The following is a 7,500-nucleotide window of genomic DNA, read 5'->3' on the forward strand; positions in this document are numbered from 1 at the left end:
GTCTCACGTTGCATCTGAGTCAGAAGATACTACAGGAAAATCGCTGTCAAGTGCTGAATCTACCAAAGCTAAGTGTATCTGCTGTAAACTTTTGGTAGCTATTCCTCCAGCTGTTGTTTGTATTGATTGTCATGACAAACTTGTTAAAGCAGATAATATTTCCTTTAGTAAAGTACCATTGCCTGTTGCAGTTCCTTCAACATCTAAGGTGCAGAATGTTCCTGATAACATAAGAGATTTTGTTTCTGAATCCATAAAGAAGGCTATGTCTGTTATTTCTCCTTCTAGTAAACGTAAAAAATCTTTTAAAACTTCTCTCCCTACAGATGAATTTTTAACTGAACATCATCATTCTGATTCTGATGATTCCTCTGGTTCAGAGGATTCTGTCTCAGAGGTTGATGCTGATAAATCTTCATATTTATTTAAAATGGAATTTATTCGTTCTTTACTTAAAGAAGTCCTAATTGCTTTAGAAATAGAGGATTCTGGTCCTCTTGATACTAAATCTAAACGTTTAGATAAGGTATTTAAATCTTCTGTAGTTATTCCAGAAGTTTTTCCTGTCCTGATGCTATTTCTGCAGTAATTTCCAAAGAATGGGATAATTTGGGTAATTCATTTACTCCTTCTAAACGTTTTAAGCAATTATATCCTGTGCCGTCTGACAGATTAGAATTTTGGGACAAGATCCCTAAAGTTGATGGGGCTATTTCTACCCTTGCTAAACGTACTACTATTCCTACGTCAGATGGTACTTCGTTTAAGGATCCTCTAGATAGGAAAATTGAATCCTTTCTAAGAAAAGCTTATCTGTGTTCAGGTAATCTTCTTAGACCTGCTATATCTTTGGCTGATGTTGCTGCAGGCTTCAACTTTTTGGTTGGAAACTTTAGCGCAACAAGTAACACATCGTGATTCTCATGATATTATTATTCTTCTTCAACATGCTAATAATTTTATCTGTGATGCCATTTTTGATATTATCAGAGTTGATGTCAGGTTTATGTCTCTAGCTATTTTAGCTAGAAGAGCTTTATGGCTTAAAACTTGGAATGCTGATATGGCTTCTAAATCAACTTTACTTTCCATTTCTTTCCAGGGTAACAAATTATTTGGTTCTCAGTTGGATTCCATTATTTCAACTGTTACTGGTGGGAAAGGAACTTTTTTACCACAGGATAAAAAATCTAAAGGTAAAAACAGGGCTAATAATCGTTTTCGTTCCTTTCGTTTCAACAAAGAACAAAAGCCTGATCCTCAGGAGCAGTTTCAGTTTGGAGACCATCTCCAGTTTGGAATAAATCCAAGCCAGCTAGAAAGGCAAAGCCTGCTTCTAAGTCCACATGAAGGTGCGGCCCTCATTCCAGCTCAGCTGGTAGGGGGCAGGTTACGTTTTTTCAAGGAAATTTGGATCAATTCTGTTCACAATCTTTGGATTCAGAGCATTGTTTCAGAAGGGTACAGAATTGGTTTCAAGTTGAGACCTCCTGCAAAGAGATTTTTTCTTTCCCGTGTCCCAGTAAATCCAGTAAAAGCTCAAGCATTTCTGAAATGTGTTTCAGATCTAGAGTTGACTGGAGTAATTATGCCAGTTCCAGTTCCGGAACAGGGGATGGGGTTTTATTCAAATCTCTTCATTGTACCAAAGAAGGAGAATTCTTTCAGACCAGTTCTGGATCTAAAAATATTGAATCGTTATGTAAGGATACCAACGTTCAAGATGGTAACTGTAAGGACTATCTTACCTTTTGTTCAGCAAGGGAATTATATGTCCACAATAGATTTACAGGATGCATATCTGCATATTCCGATTCATCCAGATCACTATCAGTTTCTGAGATTCTCTTTCCTAGACAAGCATTACCAGTTTGTGGCTCTGCCGTTTGGCCTAGCTACAGCTCCAAGAATTTTTACAAAGGTTCTCGGTGCCCTGCTGTCTGTAATCAGAGAACAGGGTATTGTGGTATTTCCTTATTTGGACGATATCTTGGTACTTGCTCAGTCTTTACATTTAGCAGAATCTCATACGAATCGACTTGTGTTGTTTCTTCAAGATCATGGTTGGAGGATCAATATACCAAAAAGTTCTTTGATTCCTCAGACAAGGGTAACCTTTCTGGGTTTCCAGATGGATTCAGTGTCCATGACTCTGTCTTTAACAGACAAGAGACGTCTAAAGTTGATTTCAGCTTGTCGAAACCTTCAGTCACAATCATTCCCTTCGGTAGCCTTATGCATGGAAATTCTAGGTCTTATGACTGCTGCATCGGACGCGATCCCCTTTGCTTGTTTTCACATGCGACCTCTTCAGCTCTGTATGCTGAAGCAATGGTGCAAGGATTACACGAAGATATCTCAATTAATATCTTTAAAACCGATTGTTCGACACTCTCTAACATGGTGGACAGATCACCATCGTTTAATTCAGGGGGCTTCTTTTGTGCTTCCGACCTGGACTGTAATTTCAACAGATGCAAGTCTCACAGGTTGGGGAGCTGTGTGGGGATCTCTGACGGCACAAGGAGTTTGGGAATCTCAGGAGGTGAGATTACCGATCAATATTTTGGAACTCCGTGCAATTTTCAGAGCTCTTCAGTTTTGGCCTCTTCTGAAGAGAGAATCGTTCATTTGTTTTCAGACAGACAATGTCACAACTGTGGCATACATCAATCATCAAGGAGGGACTCACAGTCCTCTGGCTATGAAAGAAGTATCTCGAATTTTGGTTTGGGCGGAATCCAGCTCCTGTCTAATCTCTGCGGTTCATATCCCAGGTGTAGACAATTGGGAAGCGGATTATCTCAGTCGCCAAACGTTGCATCCGGGCGAATGGTCTCTTCACCCAGAGGTATTTCTTCAGATTGTTCAAATGTGGGAACTTCCAGAAATAGATCTGATGGCGTCCCATCTAAACAAGAAACTTCCCAGGTATCTGTCCAGATCCCGGGATCCTCAGGCGGAGGCAGTGGATGCATTATCACTTCCTTGGAAGTATCATCCTGCCTATATCTTTCCGCCTCTAGTTCTTCTTCCAAGAGTAATCTCCAAGATTCTGAAGGAATGCTCGTTTGTTCTGCTGGTAGCTCCGGCATGGCCTCACAGGTTTTGGTATGCGGATCTTGTCCGGATGGCCTCTTGCCAACCGTGGACTCTTCCGTTAAGACCAGACCTTCTGTCACAAGGTCCTTTTTTCCATCAGGATCTGAAATCCTTAAATTTAAAGGTATGGAGATTGAACGCTTGATTCTTGGTCAAAGAGGTTTCTCTGACTCTGTGATTAATACTATGTTACAGGCTCGTAAATCTGTATCTCGAGAGATATATTATAGAGTCTGGAAGACTTATATTTCTTGGTGTCTTTCTCATCATTTTTCCTGGCATTCTTTTAGAATACCGAGAATTTTACAGTTTCTTCAGGATGGTTTAGATAAGGGTTTGTCCGCAAGTTCTTTGAAAGGACAAATCTCTGCTCTTTCTGTTCTTTTTCACAGAAAGATTGCTATTCTTCCTGATATTCATTGTTTTGTACAAGCTTTGGTTCGTATAAAACCTGTCATTAAGTCAATTTCTCCTCCTTGGAGTTTGAATTTGGTTCTGGGAGCTCTTCAAGCTCCTCCGTTTGAACCTATGCATTCATTGGACATTAAATTACTTTCTTGGAAAGTTTTGTTCCTTTTGGCCATCTCTTCTGCCAGAAGAGTTTCTGAATTATCTGCTCTTTCTTGTGAGTCTCCTTTTCTGATTTTTCATCAGGATAAGGCGGTGTTGCGAACTTCTTTTGAATTTTTACCTAAAGTTGTGAATTCCAACAACATTAGTAGAGAAATTGTGGTTCCTTCATTATGTCCTAATCCTAAGAATTCTAAGGAGAAATCGTTGCATTCTTTGGATGTTGTTAGAGCTTTGAAATATTATGTTGAAGCTACGAAATCTTTTCGTAAGACTTCTAGTCTATTTGTTATCTTTTCCGGTTCTAGAAAAGGCCAGAAAGCTTCTGCCATTTCTTTGGCATCTTGGTTGAAATCTTTAATTCATCTTGCCTATGTTGAGTCGGGTAAAACTCCGCCTCAGAGAATTACAGCTCATTCTACTAGGTCAGTTTCTACTTCCTGGGCGTTTAGGAATGAAGCTTCGGTTGACCAGATCTGCAAAGCAGTAACTTGGTCCTCTTTGCATACTTTTACTAAATTCTACCATTTTGATGTATTTTCTTCTTCTGAAGCAGTTTTTGGTAGAAAAGTACTTCAGGCAGCGGTTTCAGTTTGAATCTTCTGCTTATGTTTTTCGTTAAACTTTATTTTGGGTGTGGATTATTTTCAGCAGGAATTGGCTGTCTTTATTTTATCCCTCCCTCTCTAGTGACTCTTGTGTGGAAAGATCCACATCTTGGGTAGTCATTATCCCATACGTCACTAGCTCATGGACTCTTGCTAATTACATGAAAGAAAACATAATTTATGTAAGAACTTACCTGATAAATTCATTTCTTTCATATTAGCAAGAGTCCATGAGGCCCGCCCTTTTTTTGTGGTGGTTATGATTTTGTATAAAGCACAATTATTCCAATTCCTTATTTTATATGCTTTCGCACTTTTTTATCACCCCACTTCTTGGCTATTCGTTAAACTGAATTGTGGGTGTGGTGAGGGGTGTATTTATAGGCATTTTGAGGATTGGGAAACTTTGCCCCTCCTGGTAGGAATGTATATCCCATACGTCACTAGCTCATGGACTCTTGCTAATATGAAAGAAATGAATTTATCAGGTAAGTTCTTACATAAATTATGATATATATATATATATATATATATATATATATATATATATATATTAAACAATTAAAAAGAAAGATGAATGGCACAAAATATTGACATTCACAAAAGACTGGGAATACAGCACTCTTTTAAAGAACACTTAAGAAACATTACTTTCAAAAAGTGGTTTTATTGTGTGGCCAGTAGGTCCGGGCCAAGCCAGATCTACCTCTGCAAAGGCAAGCAAATTACAAACCAAAATTAATAGTAACACGTGGTTGACCTAAAGTCAACATACATAGTAATACATAGTGATATCAAAAAGGGCCGGCCCAAGTGTTGCCCATGTAAAAAAGAGCTAAACACAATTATGTTTAGTAATAAGCAGAAAGCTCAACAAGGTGCTGTAGGTGGAAGAGAGGCTCTCCGGTGTGCATCAGACCTAATATAGGTTTTAGTGAAAACTGAGACACCTGTAAGCAGAGCAATTTACCTTCCAAAATACAGTACTTGTCATACTAATAGTGATGATTACAAGCAAAAAGGCTTAAAGCATGAGAAGATAAAATAACACAGCACTATCAAAATATGACATTGATCAATTAGGCATACATGATGAATTCAAGGAAAATCCCTTAAGGGACTTCAGGTGTTGAAACAGTCCTCCAAACTAGTGCCGTGGTGACAAGTGCAAAGTCCCCAGGGTTATTAAAGCACTACTTGCTAAGGTGCCCAACAGCAGAAATAAAGCAGATCATCAATAAATGAGCATAAGCAAGCGGTATGCGATTGTTAGCTGTTAAGAGGTGTAGCAAATGGAAATATGCAAAGTCCCTTAAAGGATTACTTTCTGTTATAATTTTTAAGCTAAACAACTAGCATATTAAAGTTAATAAACATTAATTAAAACCTACTGACCTATATTTTCTCCAAAACGAAGTTTCATAACGTTCTAAAAGTTATATCTTTTATTTGCCGATGATGTCACGTTATCCTTCCCACTATTTTCAGCACTGCATGTTCAAAATACTTAAACCAATAACTTTGTGTTTAAAGCGCCATTTTGAAACCTAGGTACTGTAAACGGATTGGTACAGAGCAAAGGATACCAACGGAGTGGGTGTGGAAAACAATTAAATTTGCAGACAAGATTTCTGATATACGGTAGAGATATGTTAATGAAATGCTATTGATAAAAAGCGTATTTTGGGTAGCTAGTTAGTAGCAGGCATAGAAAATATTTACTTACAGTGGCCCTTTAAGCAGAAAGCAAGAAGCAGGTAAGCAGCGAGTGGTCAAATTTATGCAGCGTGGAGTGGCAGGCAAAACAAAGCACATGTATCAAGCTATCAAAGAAAGGGTACAGGAGGATACTTGCTGTTTAAATAGTACCCCTCTGTCAACTGCACCCTTTCAAAGCTGTGACAGTTTACCCGCAGTCTTATCGTAACTCCAGATCGCCTTTGAGACCTCTCACCAGCCGTTCCTTTACTCTGTGTACTCAGCAATCATCTGTTATCCTCCAAGTGATTTTGGAAACACCTCGTACCGTGCTGGTGTATTTTTCATAAACACGCCATCACACCAGAAAGTTTGCTGCTTTATTCCTCTGTAGCGCAACCCGGTTCAGCAATGAGCTCCGCCAAACAACATGGACATCACGTGGGTCGGCTAACCAATCGCCGACACGTGTTAAACCCCTACGTCATCAAAGAGACGGGGCTTCATCAGGGCATGTTCATTTGCACGTCATACGTGCTATTTTATAGTGATTTAGAAAACGCCCATAGCAACAGGTGAAATAATAAAGACATAAAAAAGTGAACAGTTAAAATTAATCAACATATACATATATACAATTATCATTCTGCATGTTACTATAAACTCAATTCTACTCGAAAATTGGTTGTAAACAGCTGCTTATTGAACTATCGGATGTGAAGTATTGAATCATAAAGAGGTCAAAAATAAAAGCTAGAGAAAACTTCCCATATCAAGCTTTTCATTAAGACCGCTTTGACCAATGGTAGCAAGGTTATAAATCCACCTACATTCTTTTTGCAGGAGGATTTTATCGTTATTGCGCCCTCTACCATTGGTGATTCCCTTGTCAATGCCTGTCACCCTCATACAGTCAGGTAGACTGTCATGAAAAGTTTCAAAGTGTCTGGCTACACTGCTGGTTTGTAATTTGTTTTTAATGTCGTCCCTGTGTTCCAGGATTCTATCTTTCAGAATCCGTTTCGTTTTCCCGACATAAAAACAAGGGCAGCTACAGGAAAGGAGGTAAATTACCCCTTCGGTATTACAGTTAAAAAAATATTTTAACCTATAAGTTTTCTCCTCATTTACTGAAAAAACTTTTGTCTGTAACATGAACCGGCAGGCCACACACTTTTTACAACGAAAGTTACCTGTCAGCTTTTGTCTAGACAACCAATTCTTTTGGGGGGTAACAAATTTGCTCTTGACCAATCTTTCTTTTAGATTTGGGGCTCTCCTAGCTGTTAAAAGGGGGTCTTTTCCTAATTCTTTAGCAATGTTTTCATCATTTAGACGAATACTCCAGTTCTTCTTGAGTATATCCCTTAACTGATCCCAGTGGCAATTGTACTCAGTAATAAGTCTGATTCTGTTGTCACTTTCTCTTGTTTTAGGGAGTAACAGTACATTCCTATCTGTTTTCTGGGCAGAAGTTCTTGCATGTGCTATTACTCTCTTTGAGTATCCCCTAATCTTAAAA

Source organism: Bombina bombina, chromosome 2 (genome assembly GCF_027579735.1).
Source record: "Bombina bombina isolate aBomBom1 chromosome 2, aBomBom1.pri, whole genome shotgun sequence".
Lineage (NCBI taxonomy): Eukaryota > Metazoa > Chordata > Amphibia > Anura > Bombinatoridae > Bombina > Bombina bombina.